This window comes from Schistocerca nitens, chromosome 11 (genome assembly GCF_023898315.1).
Source record: "Schistocerca nitens isolate TAMUIC-IGC-003100 chromosome 11, iqSchNite1.1, whole genome shotgun sequence".
Taxonomy (NCBI): Eukaryota; Metazoa; Arthropoda; class Insecta; order Orthoptera; family Acrididae; genus Schistocerca; species Schistocerca nitens.
The window spans coordinates 118,911,310-118,930,238 of record NC_064624.1 but is presented as its reverse complement, the minus strand read 5'-3'; positions in this window follow the sequence as shown (position 1 = coordinate 118,930,238).

Sequence of the window (18,929 nt, the reverse complement as noted above, 5' to 3'; positions counted from 1 at the left end):
CCTGTACCAATCCATCGGTCACCGAATCTGTTGTTGAGAAGCGTACGAACACTTCGACTGAAATGTGCAGGAGCTCCATCGTGCATGAACCACATGTTGTGTCGTACTTGTAAAGGCACATGTTCTAGCAGCACAGGTAGAGATTCCGTATGAAATCATGATAACGTGCTCCATTGAGCTTAGGTGGAAGAACATGGGGCCGAATCGAGACATCACCAACAATGCCTGCCGAAATGTTCACAGAAAACCTGTGTTGATGACGTGATTGCACAATTGCGTGCGGATTCTCGTCAGCCCACACATGTTGATTGTAAAAATTTACAATTTGATCACGTTGGAATGAAGCCTCATCCGTAAAGAGAACATTTGCACTGAAATGAGGATTGACACATTGTCGGATGAACCATTCGCAGAAGTGCACCGGTGGAGGCCAATCAGCTGCTGATAGTGCCTGCACACGCTGTACACGGTACGGAAACAACGGTTCTCCCGTAGTACTCTCCATACAGTGACGTGGTCAACGTTACCTTGTACAGCAGCAACTTCTCTGACGCTGACAGTAGGGTTATCCTCAACTGCTCGAAGAATTGCCTCGTCCATTGCAGGTGTCCTCGTCGTTCTAGGTCTTCCCCAGTCGCGAGTCATAGGCTGGAATGTTCCGTGCTCCCTAAGACGACAATCAATAGCTTCGAACGTCTTCCTGTCGGGACACCTTCGTTCTGGAAATCTGTCTCGATACAAACGTCTCGCGCCACGGCTATTGCCCCGTGCTACTCCGTACATCAAATGGGCATCTGCCAACTCCGCATTTGTAAACATTGCACTGACTGCAAAACCACGTTCGTGATGAACACTAACCTGTTGATGCTACGTACTGATGTGCTCGATGCTAGTACTGTAGAGCAATGAGTCGCATGTCAAAACAAGCACCGAAGTCAACATTACATTCCTTCAATTGGGCCAACTGGCGGTGAATCGAGGAAGTACAGTACATACTGACGAAACTAAAATGAGCTCTAACATGGAAATTAAGCGTTTCCGGACTCATGGTTCAAATGGCTCTGAGCACTATGGGACTCAACTGCTGTGGTTATCAGTCCCCTAGAACTTAGAACTACTTAAACCTAACTAACCTAAGGACATCACACACATCGATGCCCGAGGCAGGATTCGAACCTGCGACCGTAGCAGTCCCACGGTTCCGGACTGCGCGCCTAGAACCGCGAGACCACCGCGGCCGGCCTCCGGTCTCATGTCCACATAACATCTTTTCTTTATTTGTTGTGTGAGGAATATTTCCTGAAAGCTTGGCCGTACCTTTTTGTAAAACCCTGTATATGCAGATGTAGATGATATGGAGTACCTGGCAGTAGGCGGCAGCACAATACACCGAATACGAGAAACGTTTGTTTTCGTGGGTGTCCGGATACTTTTGATGACATAGGGCAGACGGTTTCGAACAGCCGATCCCATCGGCTGGGAGCCTTTTGCACGTTAGTTGTCAGGCAGAGAATTCGCCGGGTCGGCCGTTGCGAAACCGGCGCGCCCGACAGCGTTGCGAGACTGAGTTATGGGCGTGCCGCGTGGGCGTGGCGCGGGGGCGCCTGGCTGGCTTTGATTGACAGGACGGGGGCCGTGAACCGCTCGGCATATGACGGGGCAGTAGTTGGGCACGGCTCAGCTCCGTTTGGCGGACACCGCAGGCCGTTGTGCAACCGGGCGTGGGCTGGGTCCATAGCCTTGGTTCGCTTCGCGGAACGTCCGCACACCAGCCACCACCTCGCCAGTCTGTGCCGGCGCACTCTATTAACAACAATATTAATTATACATGTTTAGCCCACCTCCTAACACGATTAGTGGGCCATAATTGTTACATAAGTCTAAAAAATTTGCAGCTAATATTACAATTTGTGTTAGTGAGCTACTTTTAAGTTGCTAAGCTGGTGTTGAATTCCTACAGTAACAATGGACACTTTAATTTACCTACAATTTATATGAGGGTCAGTCAAAAAGTAATGCCTCCTATTTTTTTTCTACGTTTAATTGTCAGGAAATTTAAATGCAATTACATAGGTTGAAAACCACAACATTGAGGATCATTTTGTCATTTTTCAATGTAATCTCCGCCCATCTCTACAGTTTTGGTCCATCTTTGAACAAGGGCATGTATCCCAGCACGGTAAAAATCACAGCTCTGCTTCCTAAGCCATTGACGCACGGATGTTTTGACGGCCTCCTCATCTTCAAAATGAATCCCACGATGAGCTTCTTTTAGTGGCCCGAACAGATGGAAGTCTGATGGTGCCAGGTCAGGGCTGTATGGGGGATGAGGCAAAACTTCCCATCCAATTTTGACAATCTCGTCAGAGGTGTGACGACTGGTGTGTGGTCTTGCATTGTCATGCAAAAGAAGAACATCTGCCATTGATTTTGTTGGGCGAACTCGCTGAAGACGTGCTTTAAGTTTGTGACGTATTGAACAGAATTTATTGTGCATCCCTGCTCCAAAAAATCAACCAGAATCACACCCTCTGTATCCCAGAAAACTGTTGCCATAACTTTCCCTGCCGATCGCACAGTTTTGAATTTTTTCTTCCTCGGCGAGCTTGTGTGACGCCACTCCATTGACTGCCTCTTTGATTCGGGTTCAAAAAAATGCACCCATATTTCGTCCCCGGTCACAATTTTTTTCAGAAACTCATCTCCCTCCAAACGGAAGCGCTGCAAGTGTTGGGAGGCTATTGTTTTCCTTGCCTCTTTATTCTGATCGGCACAAACTTTTGAGTACCCCAATTGTTTAATAATCGTGATCACACTGCCTTTACTAAGAGAAATAATGCGACACACTTCATCTGCAGTCACCCGACGGTCACCACGAATGATGTCATCAACTTGCTGAATGTTGTGTGGAGTCACTGCACTCACCGGCCTGCCGCTCCGCTTTTCGTCAGTCAACGGTGTTTGCCCTTCAGCTTCCTTACAACGACGAACCCATCGTCTAACAGTGCTGACATCCACTGTCACAACACCATACACCTTCTTCAGTCTTTCATGAATGCGTATGGGCGTTTCACCTTCTGCATTCAAGAATTCAATCACACAATGCTGTCTCAAACGAACATCGATGTCGGCCATCTTACAAACTTCTGCTGTGCTGCCACCTGTTGACACAGAAAGTTACTACTGCAGTGGATTGCAGAAGAAGGTTTGAGGAATGGCGCCAAATTAAAATTTTTCACTTAATTTCTTTAAGTAGAAAAAAAATGGGAGGCATTACTTTTTGACCGACCCTCGTATTAGTGAACTACTACTTTTTAAGTTCCTAAGCTGGTGTTAATTTCCTACGGTGCAATGGGCAGTTTAATTTTACCTACGTCTAACCTAGAAATGACTACTAACTGCAGCGTCACAGGTGTGCCAGTAAGTACAAACCTACTTGGAGTGGCCAGGCTCCTCGAGCTAATCCCGAGGAACGTGCCCCTGGCACTGGGCCGGCCAAGGTTAGTAATCGCTGCAGTTCCCTATGTTAGTATTCTAATCTAAGTCCTACTCTACTAACTTAACCTACGTCATAATTGGTGTTTGTCATAATCGGTGTGATTGATCCCATCCCCCTGATCCCATACGTGACGGTTTCCAACTGATGGAGGTCGGCCATTCCACGCACAGGCGGTATGGGATTGGGATCAGGTCTTAATCGGTTGGTTGGTTGAGAATTTGGTATTTACTCTTGATCCCTCAAGTACTCTATTAAAACTTTTCGCGATACCTCTTCTGCCAGAGCATTCAAGGTATGGAAGGTGTCTTCTTGTCTTAGAAGGTCGTACGTCTCGTTGTGTGGAAGTCTGTCTCTATATGTTGTCGCCACGTCATTGAAGAGAGGGCACTCGAAAACCACATGTTCGGGAGTTCCTTCCGCCGCGCCACAGTCACACTCGGGAGTTGCCCTTTTCCCAAACCGACATAGGTATGTCGGATAGGGTCCATGACCAGTGTGAAAGTGGATGAGTCCTCGTGTGGGTTCGAAATATTTCATGGTCCCACGTTCTTTAACATTAGGTAAGAACTGGAATGTTCTTCTCCCCGTTTCATCTTCCTCCCAATTCCTCTGCCACAGTTCCTCCCCTCTGTTTCTTATCTCCCTCTTATCCTCTACTCTCACTCCCATGATATCTGTTATTTTTCCCCCGTCCCCTTTTTTCGCCCAATACCATGCCGCTTGTTCTCTTATTTTAATATCTAGCGGGCAGAGCCCCATTATGACTAACACAGCTCCCCCTGGTGATGTCCTGTAGGCCCCTACTGATCTTAATATCATATTTCTCTGGACTCTTCTCACTATCATGGCGGGCACGACCCGCGTGAGCCTGTGCGCCCAGACTCCCGAGCCGTAACCCACTACTGATCTCAGGATGCTATTATGATAGAGTTTGATGAGATGAGGGGGGAGATGAAATCGTTTATGTCCGATGGAAATGAGATTATTTAGTAACTGCAAGGCTTTCTGTGTTACGGTTTCTATGTGCTTTCCAAAGTTCCATCTCTCGTCAATTATGACTCCCAGATATCGCGCCTCACGTCGCCGAAGAACTGGTGAGCCATCGATTCTCACAGTGGGATTTCTAATAAGCTGACCTTTTAGTAGTAAATAAGTAGATTTATTAGGGGATACTTTCATTTTCGTTTTAAGGCACCACTGGTGCAGTCTTTCAATGGCCCTTTCGATTTTTGGCTCTATGTCCTCTCGGCTCTAGAGATTTCGTCACGGCAGGAGAGAGAGAGAGAGAGAGAGGCGGCCCTTATCTTTGTAGGGCACGGCAGTAATCCGCTCGCCGTGCGCCTATGTTGCGGCAGTCCGCTGCTTCGCGCTCGTAAAATGCGAAGATTTGCGGCGGCGGCGGTGCACACGCACTAGAATGGTACTCGTACAGTTTTTAATTCTCACCTCGAAAATATGGGGCTGTGACCGTGACGGAAGCCCTGCAGGAAACCAACCAGAAACTGCGAAAGAGAACTAAAGTTCAGCGAGAATAAAAAAAGAAACTCCGAGGTTTGCCGATGACGTTGCAGTTGTGTCAGAGGCAGCAAAAAACTTGGGACAGCTATTGAACAGAGCGTAGTGTCTTGCAAAAATGTTGCAAGATGAACGTCAAGAAAAAACATGGCTAGTGCAACGTAGTCGAATCAAATCAGACGATACTTACGGTATAAGGTTAGAAATTCGTCCAGTCCATATGTGGCATAACAGCAAACCAGTCCTAAAAAGTATTGATTAAAAACAGTCTTGGTTGCAATTTTAATTTTTTTATTTTTCAACGACGCGTTTCGCCTTATTTAGGCATCTTCAGGTTATCTTTTCTAGGTGGACGCGAGAGGCACCTAGATCTGCAGGATGGGGGCTCACGTAGCCCCCATCTTACTCTGTTACTCGCTCCTGTGAACGGGAACGCGTTATGCAGATCTAGGTGCCTGTCCCATCCATCTAGTAAAGGTAACCTGAAGATGCCTAAATAAGGCGAAACGCGTCATTGAAAAATAAAAAGCTAAAATTGCAACCAAGACTGTTTATAACCACCAATGTATAGGGTTAGGTTCAAATGGCTCTGAGCACTATGGGACTTAACTTCTGAGGTCATCAGTCCCCTAGAACTTAGAACTACTTAAACCTAACTAACCTAAGGGCATCAGAAACATCCATGCCCGAGGCAGGATTCGAACCTGCGACCGTAGCGGTCGCTCGGTTCCAGACTGCAGCGCCTAGAACCGCTCGGCCTCCCCGGCCGGCATAAGGTTAGGAAATAAGACATTGAGAGTAGCAGATGAGATTAATTACTCGAGCAGAAAAATATTGATGATGGCAGATGTAATGAGGATATAAAATGGAAAGTGGAAATACCATGAAAAGGATATCTGAGAAAGAGGAATCTACTATCTAATACGAGGTGTGGCTAGAAAAAAACCGGACTAGTACTGGTGAAACAATAAAACGAATGCAATAAGGCTGAAAGTCGCGTGGCCTGTCACGTGACTCTCGCTCCGCCTACTGCTCGAGTTTCATCTGCCTCCTGCACTCAGTCTGCCCGTGGCGTCTGTTTTAAGTAGTAGACGTTTTGTCTGTGCGTCGGAAAATGTTGAGTGTACAGAAAGAACAGCGTGTTAACATCAAATTTTGTTTCAAACTAGGAAAATCTGCAAGTGAAACGTTTGTAATGTTACAACAAGGTACGGCGATGATTGTTTATCGCGAACACAAGTGTTTGAGTGGTTTAAACGATTTAAAGATGGCCGCGAAGACACCAGTGATGACACTCGCACTGGCAGACCATTGTCAGCAAAAACTGATGCAAACATTGAAAAAATCGTTAACTTGTTCGACACTTTCCTTGTCAACTCCTGTTAACTCAGACACTGCTCTGATTGTTAAACGGCGATCTTGTCGAACAAGTTTACCGATTTTTTCAATGTTTGCATCAGTTTTTGCTGACAGTGGTCTGCCAGTGCGAGTGTCATCACTGGTGTCTTCGCGGCCATCTTTAAATCGTTTAAACCACTCAAACACTTGTGTTCGCGATAAACAATCGTCGCCGTACACTTGTTGTAACATTACAAACGTTTCACTTGCAGATTTTCCTAGTTTGAAACAAAATTTGATGTTAACACGCTGTTCTTTCTGTACACTCTACATTTTCCGACGCACAGACAAAACGTCTACTACTTAAAACAGACGCCACGGGCAGACTGAGTGCAGGAGGCAGATGAAACTCGAGCAGTAGGCGGAGCGTGAGTCACGTGACAGGCCACGCGACTTTCAGCCTTCTTGCATTCGTTTTATTGTTTCACCAGTACTAGTCCGGTTTTTTTCTAGCCACACCTCGTACATGAGGGCGTGCGAGGAAAGTAATGGCTCCAAATTTATGTGAAAACTCTCACAGGTTTTTAAATAAAACAGACTTTATTGACACAAGCCATTTTTACTATTTTTCGACCGTGACTGTCTCAAGGTTTTTTTTTTAATTCCCGTTGCCCGTGCTTCTGTCATAATCTTCTGCATGCATGACGGTTGTCTCTTCCCGGAATAGCTCCTTTACACCTCAACTGGCTCTGTCAACACCGACGTTGGGCTGTTGATGATTGGAAAGCCGGCCGCGGTGGTCTAGCGGTTCTGGCGCTGCAGTCCGGAACCGCGGGACTGCTACGGTCGCAGGTTCGAATCCTGCCTCGGGCATGGGTGTGTGTGATGTCCTTAGGTTAGTTAGGTTTAAGTAGTTCTAAGTTCTAGGGGACTTATGACCTAAGATGTTGAGTCCCATAGTGCTCAGAGCCATTTGAACCATTTGATGATTGGAAACACGTTGCCTGGTCGGACGAGTCTCGTTTCAAATAGTATCGAGCGGATGGACGGGTACGGGTATGCAGACAACCTCATGAATCTATGGACCCTGCGTGTCAGCAGGGGCTGTTCAACCTGGTGGAGGCTTTGTAATGTTGTGGGGCGTGTGCAGTTGGAGTGATGTGGGACCCCTGATACGTCTAGATACGACTCTGACAGGTGACACGTGCGTAAGAATCCTGTCTGATCACCTGCATCCATTCGTGTCCACTGATCATTCCGAAGGACTTGGACAATTCCAGCAGGACAATGCGACACCACGCACGTCCAGAGTTGCTACAGGGTGGCTCCAGGAACATTCTTCTGAGTTGCAACACTCCCGCTGGCCACCAAACTCTCCAGACGTGAACATTATTGAGCACGTCTCCGTTGCCCTGTAACAAGGTGTTCAGAAGAGATCTGCACCCTCTCGCACTCTCACGAATTTATGGACAGTCCTCGAGGATTGATGGTGTGAAACCCCTCCAGCACTACTTCTGACATTAGTCGAGTCCATGCGGCACTTCTGCGTGCTCGCGGGGGCCCTACACGATATTAGGCAGGTGTACCGGTTTTGCTATTTAGGGAGTAAAATAACTGATGATGGCCGAAGTAGAGAGGATATAAAATGTAGACTGGCAATGGCAAGGAAATCGTTTCTGAAGAAGAAAAATTTGTTAAAATCGAGTATAGATTTAAGTGTCAGGAAGTGGTTTCTGAAAGTATTTGTATGGAGTGTAGCCATGTATGGAAGTGAAACATGGACGATAACTAGTTTGGACAAGAAGAGAATAGAAGCTTTCGAAATGTGGTGCTACAGAAGAATGCTGAAGATAAGGTGGGTAGATCACGTAACTAATGAGGAGGTATTGAATAGGATTGGGGAGAAGAGAAGTTTGTGGCACAACTTGACTAGAAGAAGGGATCGGTTGGTAGGACATGTTTTGAGGCATCAAGGAATCACAAATTTAGCATTGGAGGGCAGCGTGGAGGGTAAAAATCGTAGAGGGAGACCAAGAGATGAATACACTAAGCAGATTCAGAACGATGTAGGTTGCAGTAAGTACTGGGAGATGAAGCTTGCACAGGATAGAGTAGCATGGAGAGCTGCATCAAACCAGTCTCAGGACTGAAGACCACAACAACAACAACAACAACAACCAGTTTCTTGGGGTCTTCAGTGTGTAAGCTACGGTGACGTAATAAATTACTATACAGTGTAGGAAGCTGGGTGACAATTTTAAGCGTCGAACGACAACAACGCGGAGCTAATTGGTTACTTTCGTTATCTTGCGTTGTCTTCCGTTTCCTTTTAGATTAGATTAGTACTTGTTTCATAGATCATGAATACGACAGTTCGTAATGATGTGGAACGTGTCAGGTTAATAAAAGGTGTCTGTACAAGATATTACATTACGCAAAATATTACACTACACTTCATATTTTTTTTTTTTTTTTGTGGGTGTTGGGGAAGTTACCCACTTACTATATCCAAAAATTCATCTAATGAGTAGAAGGAGTTGCCATTAAGAAATTCTTTTAATTTCCTTTTAAATTCTATATATAAATATTCTATACAAACGTCTCAAAAATGAGATCGACAGGAAGTGCAAAATGGCTAAGCAGGGATGGCTAGAGGGCAAATGTAAGGATGTAGAGGCTTGTCTCACTAGGGGTAAGATAGATACTGCCTACAGGAAAATAAAAGAGACCTTTGCAGAGAAGAGAACCACTTGTATGAATATCAAGAGCTCAGATGGCAACCCAGTTCTAAGCAAAGAAGGGAAGGCAGAAAGGTGGAAGGAGTATATAGAGGGTTTATACAAGGGCGAAGTACTCGAGGACAATATTATGGAAATGGAAGAGGATGTAGATGAAGACGAAATGGGAGATAAGATACTGCGTGAAGAGTTTGACAGAGCACTGAAAGACCCGAGTCAAAACAAGGCCCCGGGAGTAGACAACATTCCATTAGAACTACTGATGGCCTTGGGAGAGCCAGTCATGACAAAACTCTACCATCTGGTGAGCAAGATGTACGAGACAGGCGAAATACCCTCAGACTTCAAGAAGAATATAATAATTCCAATCCCAAAGAAAGCAGGTGTTGACAGATGTGAAAATTACCGAACTATGAGTTTAATAAGTCACAGCTGCAAAATACTAACGCGAATTCTTTACAGACGAATGGAAAAACTGGTAGAAGCGGACCTCGGGGAAGATCAGTTTGGATTCCGTAGAAATGTTGGAACACGTGAGGCAATACTAACCTTACGACTTATCTCAGAAGAAAGATTAAGAAAAGGCAAACCTACGTTTCTAGCATTTGTAGACTTAGAGAAAGCTTTTGACAACGTTAACTGGAATACTCTCTTTCAAATTCTGAAGGTGGCAGGGGTAAAATACAGGGAGCGAAAGGCTATTTACAATTTGTACAGGAACGAGATGGCAGTTATAAGAGTCGAGGGGCATGAAAGGGAAGCAGTGGTTGGGAAAGGAGTGAGACAGGGTTGTAGCCTCTCCCTAATGTTATTCAATCTGTATATAGAGCAAGCAGTAAAGGAAACAAAAGAAAAATTCGGAGTAGGTATTAAAATTCATGGAGAAGAAGTAAAAACTTTGAGGTTCGCCGATGACATTGTAATTCTGTCAGAGACAGCAAAGGACTTGCAAGAGCTGTTGAACGGAATGGACAGTGTCTTGAAAGGACGATATAAGATGAACATCAACAAAAACAAAACGAGGATAATGGAATGTAGTCAAATTAAATCGGGTGATGCTGCGGGAATTAGATTAGGAAATGAGACAAAGTAGTAAAGGAGTTTTGCTATTTAGGGAGTAAAATAACTGATGATGGTCGAAGTAGAGAGGATATAAAATGTAGACTGGCAATGGCAAGGAAATCGTTTCTGAAGAAGAAAAATTTGTTAACGTCGAGTATAGATTTAAGTGTCAGGAAGTCGTTTCTGAAAGTATTTGTATGGAGTGTAGCCATGTATGGAAGTGAAACATGGACGATAAATAGTTCGGACAGGAGGAGAATAGAAGCTTTCGAAATGTGGTGCTACAGAAGAATGCTGAAGATTAGATGGGTAGATCACATAACTAATGAGGAGGTATTGAATAGAATTGGGGAGAAGAGGAGTTTGTGGCACAACTTGACTAGAAGAAGGGATCGGTTGGTAGGACATGTTCTGAGGCATCAAGGAATCACAAATTTAGCATTGGAGGGCAGCGTGGAGGGTAAAAATCGTATAGGGAGACCAAGAGATGAATACACTAAGCAGATTCAGAAGGATGTAGGATGCAGTAGGTACTGGGAGATGAAGAAGCTTGCACAGGATAGAGTAGCGTGGAGAGCTTCATCAAACCAGTCTCATGACTGACGACCACAACAACAACAATGGCTATCTGTCAGACTTTTGATGCTATTAGTAAGTGACCAAACACTTTTTTGGCCGCATAATTTACCCCCTTCTGAGCCAAAGTTAGATTTAACATTGAGTAGTGAAGATCATCCTTTCTCCTAGTGTTGTAGCCATGTACATTGCTACTACTTTTGAATTCGTTCGGACTGTTAATAACAAATTTCATAAGTCAATATATTTATTGTGAGGCTACAGTGAAGATCCATAGCTCTTAAAATAAGTGTCTGCAGGATGATCTTGGATGAGCTCCAGCAATTATTCTGATTGCACGCTTTTGTGCAATGAACACTCTATTACTCGATGACGAGTTACCCCAGAATATGATGGCATACGAAAGCAGAGAATGAAAATTGGCGTGGTAAGCTAATTTACTGAGATGTATATCGCCAAAATTTGGAATGACCCTAATAGCATAAGTAGCTAAACTCAAACGTTTCAGCAGATCTTCAGTGTGTTTTTTTCCAGTTCAACCCCTCATCAATGCATAAACCTAGAAATTTTGAATATTCTACCTTAGCTACCGATCTCTGATCGAAGTCTATATTTATTAATGGGGTCATTACATTTACTGTGTGGAACTGTGTATACTGTGTTTTGTCAAAGTTTAATGAGAGCCCATATGCAGAGAACCACTTAATGATTTTCTGAAAAGCATCGTTTACAATTTCTCCAGTTAATTCTTGTCTGTTCGGTGTGACAGCCACACTTGTATCATCGGCAAAAAGTATCAGCTTTGCATCTTCATAAATATAGAATGGCAAGTCATTAATATACCAGGTGATCAAAAAATCAGTATAAATTTGAAAACTTAATAAACCACTGAATAATGTAGATAGAGAGGTAAAAATTGACACACATGCTTGGAATGACATGAGGTTTTATTAGAAAAAAAAGTATTGCTAGACGCGTGAAAGATCTCTTGCGTGCGTCGTTTGCTGATGATCGTGTGTTCAGCCGTCACTTTCGTCATGCTTGGCCTCCCAGGCCCCCAGACTTCAGTCCGTGCGATTATTGGCTTTGGGGTTACCTGAAGTCGCAAGCGTATCGTGATCGACCGACATCTCTAGGGGTGCTGAAATACAACATCCGACGCCAATGCCTCACCATAACTCCGGACATGCTTTACAGTGCTGTTCACAACATTATTCCCCGACTACAGCTATTGTTGAGGAATGATGGTGGACATATTGAGCATTTCCTGTAAATAACATCATCTTATCATCTTTGCTTTTTCTTACTTTGTTATCCTAATTATTGCTATTCTCATCAGATGAAGCGCCATCTTTCGGATATGTATTTTTTGGTTCTAATAAAACCCCATGTCATTCCAAGTATGTGTGACAATTTGTACCTCTCTATCTACATTATTCCGTGATTTATTCAGATTTCAAATTTATACTGACTTTTTGATCGCCCGGTATATTAAGAAGCTTGTTCACAGGTAGAAGCGAATGACTGTGAACACTGCCGAACAATGTGCAGGTGCTCGTTCGCGTGTGTTCGCTTGCATTGGCCCCTATGTAAACCACGCCTTAGAGATATTTAACATCTGGAAATTCTCGCTTCCCGCGCCCGGGTTCGATTCCCGGCGGGGTCAGGGATTTTCTCTGCCTCGTGATGACTGGGTGTTGTGTGCTGTCCTTAGGTTAGTTAGGTTTAAGTAGTTCTAAGTTCTAGGGGACTGATGACCATAGATGTTAAGTCCCATAGTGCTCAGAGCCATTTGAACCATTTTTGAAACATCTGGAAATGCGTTCCAGTGTCGTGTCCCACTGACGTGTCCTGAGAGGGAGTGGAAGGACTGCGTTGGTGCATAACCTGTGTCGTGTCCCACTGACGTGTCCTGAGAGGGAGTGGAAGGACTGCGTTGGTGCATAACCTCTGTCGTGTCCCACTGACGTGTCCTGAGAGGGAGTGGAAGGACTGCGTTGGTGCATAACCTGTGTCGTGTCCCACTGACGTGTCCTGAGAGGGAGTGGAAGGACTGCGTTGGTGCGTAACCTGTGTCGTGTCCCACTGACGTGTCCTGAGAGGCAGTGGAAAGACTGCGTTGGTGCATAACCTGTGTCGTGTCCCACTGACGTGTCCTGAGAGGGAGTGGAAGGACTGCGTTGGTGCATAACCTGTGTCGTGTCCCACTGACGTGTCCTGAGAGGGAGTGGAAGGACTGCATTGGTGCATAACCTCTGTCGTGTCCCACTGACGTGTCTTGAGAGGGAGTGGAAGGACTGCGTTGGTGCATGACCTGTGTCGTGTCCCACTGACGTGTCCTGAGAGGGAGTGGAAGGACTGCGTTGGTGCATAACCTGTGTCGTGTCCCACTGACGTGTCCTGAGAGGGAGTGGAAGGACTGCGTTGGTGCATAACCTGTGTCGTGTCCCACTGACGTGTCCTGAGAGGGAGTGGAAGGACTGCGTTGGTGCATAACCTGTGTCGTGTCCCACTGACGTGTCCTGAGAGGGAGTGGAAGGACTGCATTGGTGCATAACCTCTGTCGTGTCCCACTGACGTGTCTTGAGAGGGAGTGGAAGGACTGCGTTGGTGCATAACCTGTGTCGTGTCCCACTGACGTGTCCTGAGAGGGAGTGGAAGGACTGCGTTGGTGCATAACCTCTGTCGTGTCCCACTGACATGTCCTGAGGGGGAGTGGAAGGACTGCGTTGGTGCATAACCTGTGTCGTGTCCCACTGACGTGTCCTGAGAGGGAGTGGAAGGACTGCGTTGGTGCATAACCTCTGTCGTGTCCCACTGACGTGTCCTGAGAGGGAGTGGAAGGACTGCGTTGGTGCATAACCTCAGTCGTGTCCCACTGACGTGTCCTGAGAGGGAGTGGAAGGACTGCGTTGGTGCATAACCTGTGTCGTGTCCCACTGACGTGTCCTGAGAGGGAGTGGAAGGACTGCGTTGGTGCATAACCTCAGTCGTGTCCCACTGACGTGTCCTGAGAGGGAGTGGAAGGACTGTGTTGGTGCATAACCTGTGTCGTGTCCCACTGACGTGTCCTGAGAGGGAGTGGAAGGACTGTGTTGGTGCATAACCTGTGTCGTGTCCCACTGACGTGTCCTGAGAGGGAGTGGAAGGACTGCGTTGGTGCATAACCTGTGTCGTATCCCACTGACGTGTCCTGAGAGGGAGTGGAAGGACTGCGTTGGTGCATAACCTCTGTCGTGTCCCACTGACGTGTCCTGAGAGGGAGTGGAAGGACTGCGTTGGTGCATAACCTGTGTCGTGTCCCACTGACGTGTCCTGAGAGGGAGTGGAAGGACTGCGTTGGTGCATAACCTGTGTCGTGTCCCACTGACGTGTCCTGAGAGGGAGTGGAAGGACTGCGTTGGTGCATAACCTCTGTCGTGTCCCACTGACGTGTCCTGAGAGGGAGTGGAAGGACTGCGTTGGTGCATAACCTGTGTCGTGTCCCACTGACGTGTCCTGAGAGGGAGTGGAAGGACTGCGTTGGTGCATAACCTGTGTCGTGTCCCACTGACGTGTCCTGAGAGGGAGTGGAAGGACTGCGTTGGTGCATAACCTGTGTCGTGTCCCACTGACGTGTCCTGAGAGGGAGTGGAAGGACTGCGTTGGTGCATAACCTGTGTCGTGTCCCACTGACGTGTCCTGAGAGGGAGTGGAAGGACTGCGTTGGTGCATAACCTGTGTCGTGTCCCACTGACGTGTCCTGAGAGGGAGTGGAAGGACTGCGTTGGTGCATAACCTCTGTCGTGTCCCACTGACGTGTCCTGAGAGGGAGTGGAAGGACTGTGTTGGTGCATAACCTGTGTCGTGTCCCACTGACGTGTCCTGAGAGGGAGTGGAAGGACTGCGTTGGTGCATAACCTCTGTCGTGTCCCACTGACGTGTCCTGAGAGGGAGTGGAAGGACTGTGTTGGTGCATAACCTGTGTCGTGTCCCACTGACGTGTCCTGAGAGGGAGTGGAAAGACTGCATTGGTGCATAACCTGTGTCGTGTCCCACTGACGTGTCCTGAGAGGGAGTGGAAGGACTGCATTGGTGCATAACCTGTGTCGTGTCCCACTGACGTGTCCTGAGAGGGAGCGGAAGGACTGCGTTGGTGCATAACCTGTGTCGTGTCCCACTGACGTGTCCTGAGAGGGAGTGGAAGGACTGTGTTGGTGCATAACCTGTGTCGTGTCCCACTGACGTGTCCTGAGAGGGAGCGGAAGGACTGCGTTGGTGCATAACCTCAGTCGTGTCCCACTGACGTGTCCTGAGAGGGAGTGGAAGGACTGCGTTGGTGCATAACCTGTGTCGTGTCCCACTGACGTGTCCTGAGAGGGAGTGGAAGGACGGCGTTGGTGCATAACCTGTGTCGTGTCCCACTGACGTGTCCTGAGAGGGAGTGGAAGGACTGCGTTGGTGCATAACCTGTGTCGTGTCCCACTGACGTGTCCTGAGAGGGAGTGGAAGGACTGCGTTGGTGCGCGTCATAGAACTTACTTGGCATGAGGTCTCGGTGGTGTGGGCCGCCAACTCGTCACTGCTCCGTGGTAGAGAAGGCTACAAGGTGAGCTAGAGTACGGAACTCGGATAGGATCTTAGGGAAGCTTTCATGTATGAACACTCGATGTATCGAACGACTATACTGGAAGTACCCCTGGCACTTGTGATTTAAATAAGATTCTATATACAGTCTCCAATGATTGTCTATCTGGCTATGCAGTTGCCATCCCTAACTTCCCAAACCTGAGTCCTAATACAGCAGAGGCGAGCGCACCAGGCTAAGTGTCAGCTGCGTCGATTCCGCCTGAGTCCCTACTTGTTGCTGTGCTCAATACTCTCCTGCAACTCTTGCAGCATCCCGACGCCGACCAACGTGGACCGGCGTCCTAGGTACCTCACTCCATCACTGTCCTTCGATCTAGCGGCTATCCGCTTTTATAGGGGGTAGTCCACCCGGCACCACTTGTTCTAGAAGGTTCTAGCAGGTTCTAGCACCCCCTGAGTAGGCTAGTCACGCGGCAGCATGTGATGCCTCCGTGATGGACTAGCCATTCTCCACTGTTTGCTGTGTCCAAGGGTTGCCACTAACTGTGCTTGAGCCTCGTGATACTGCATACTCCGCTCTTGTTAGTCGAGTACACATTACACATTACACACGAGATAGTTTGGTCACGTCCGCCTCGCTTGATCTGTAGCAATAATTTTCCAGCCTACAGCCTACATGATTTTAATTCTATCTTCTACTATTCGCGACACCAGGAACTCGTGGATTTGTTTGTGGGCCACGTTACGGCCCTTGAGGGAGCGGTTGGTAGCTATGCGGACAGCATTTCTTTCAAACGCGCAGGCTATCACCAACCTTCCATCCCCCCCCCCCTTTTTTTTTTTTTTTTTTGAGACTAGTTCCACTCAACAGGAAATTAAGGAAATTAGTTCCGCCGTGAGACTAATTGCAGCGCCAGCTCGGCGTATTCTCGCCATTTCCAACGGCAGCGCGAATTAGCAGGAGCTAATTACCGCACTGTAATTCACTTAGCAGTGCGGGTTTCCTCTGCAAACCAACCCCGCGGCAGTTGCTGGCGCACTACAAATCACTAGGACACACGGAAGCGGCGAACAGTCGCACACACATCACACTCCGGCGTGGCTTACACCCTTCGGCGGTGGACCCATTTATTGGTGACTTTGGACATTACGTTCGCACAGTAATAGAGGAGGGATACGAAACGAAATGTCGATGCAAAGTCGCAACGAACTCGCACGATTTTAACGGCAGAAGGACCCGGAAGAGCAACAAAAAAATGGTTCAAATGGCTCTGAGCACTATGGGACTCAACTGCCGTGGTCATCAGTCCCCTAGAACTTACAACTACTTAAACCTAACTAACCTAAGGACAGCACACAACACCCAGCCATCACGAGACAGAGAAAATCACTGACCCCGCCGGGAATCGAACCCGGGAACCCGGGCGTGGGAAGCGAGAACGCTACCGCACGACCACGAGATGCGGGCCGGGAGAGCAACAGTGAGAGCTTTTCTCCTTCCTGGACACCAGAAGGGATACAGGTTTTAATGTGACTTACACGCCTCAGCTCAGCGAACTGTGACATTTGTGTACTTAACAAGTTATTAATTAATATGTGTAACTATGACATTACAGTGTTGTGTATTTTCTCGAGTCGACAGTAGATGGTAGCCGGGTAATTTCTATGAGGGGCATTCAATAAGTAATGCAGAACTTCTTTTCTGAAAGCAGATTAGTTTTATTCATCATGCCAATGCAGTATTGAGCCGTGGATGGCTCCTGTTATGGTTTGCATTAAATCTTGGTTGCTATTCTGTGATTCCCGCGGTTATCGCGATTGTGCTGTTTTCTCTCTCTCCGCGAGTGGCAGCAGCAGCAGCGTGTATCGATATTCGCACCCTTGTACTGTCTTTGGCCTGACGCTTAAACACTACTGGCCATTAAAATTGCTACACCACGAAGATGACGTGCTACAGACGCGAAATTTAACCGACAGGGAGAAGATGCTGTGATATGCAAATGATTAGCTTTTCAGAGCATTCACAAAAGGTTGGCGCCGGTGGCGACACCTACAACGTGCTGACATGAGGGAAGTTTCCAACCGATTTCTCATACACAAACAGCAGTTGACCGGCGTTGCCTGGTGAAACGTTGTTGCGATGCCTCGTGTAAGGAGGAGAAATACGTACCATCACGTTTCCCATTTTGATAAAGGTCGGATTGTAGCCTGTCGCGATTGCCGTTGATCGTATCGCGACATTGCTGCTCACGTTGGACGAGATCCAATTGTTAGCAGAATATGGAATCGGTGGGTTCAGGAGGGTAATACGGAACGCCGTGCTGGATCCCAACGGCCTCGTATCACTAGCAGTCGAGATGACAGGCATATTATCCGCACGGCTGTAACGGATCGTGCAGCCACGTCTCGATCCCTGAGTCAACAGATGGGGACGTTTGCAAGACAACAACCATCTGCTCGAACAGTTCGACGACGTTTGCAGCAGCACGGACTATCAGCTCGGAGACCGTGGCTGCGGTTACCCTTGACGCTGCATCACAGACAGGAGCACCTGCGATGGTGTACTCGACGACGGACCTGGGTGCACGAATGGCAAAACGTCATTTTTTCGGTTGAATCCAGGTTCTGTTTACAGCATCGTGATGGTCGCCTCAGTGTTTGGAAGCTTGTATTCGTATGGTATGGGGTACCAATTGGTTACACGTCTCGGTCACCTCTTGTTCGCACTGACGGCACTTTGAACAGTGGACGTTACATTTCAGATGTGTTACGATCCGTGGCTCTACCCCTCATCCGCTACCTGCGAAACCCTACATTTCAGCAGGATAATGCACGACCTCATGTTGCAGTTCCTGTACGGGCCTTTCTGGATACAGAAAATGTTCGACTGCTGCCCTGGCCAGCACATTCTCCAGATCTCTCACCAACTGAAAACGTCTGGTCAATGGTGGCCGAGCAACTGGCTGGTCACAATACGCCAGTCACTACTCTCGATGAACTGTGGTATCGTGTTGAAGCTGCATGGGCAGCTGTACCTGTACACGCCATCCCAGCTCTGTTTGACTCAATGACCGGGCGTATCAAGGCCGTTATTACGGCCAGAGGTGGTTGTTCTGGGTACTGATTTTTCAGTATCTATGCACCCAAATTGCATGAAAGTGTAATCACATGTCAGTTCTAGTATAATATATTTGTCCAATGAATACCCGTTTATCATCTGCATTTCTTCTTGGTGTAGCAATTTTTAATGGCCAGTAGTGTATATACCGCCTGCTTGTGACCCTGTGCACAAGCCGTGGAGAGTGAACGCTCGTATTGCATGCCCGCCGTAGCGTTGTTGCTTCCAAATACTGCTGTTCTCTAAAGTTTAGTGCAGTCTGGGAATCATTCTGAGTCGTTATGTCCGTTAGTTAAGTGAGGCCACTTTGTTAATATTAGCGTTTCTGTATGTTATTTTACTGGTTAGCACTAGCCATTCTTATTGAACACTTATTAGAGAAAGCTTTTGACAATGTTGACTGGAATACTCTCTTTCAAATTCTGAAGGTGGCAGGGGTAAAATACAGGGAGCGAAAGGCTATTTACAATTTGTACAGAAACCAGATGGCAGTTATAAGAGTCGAGGGGCATGA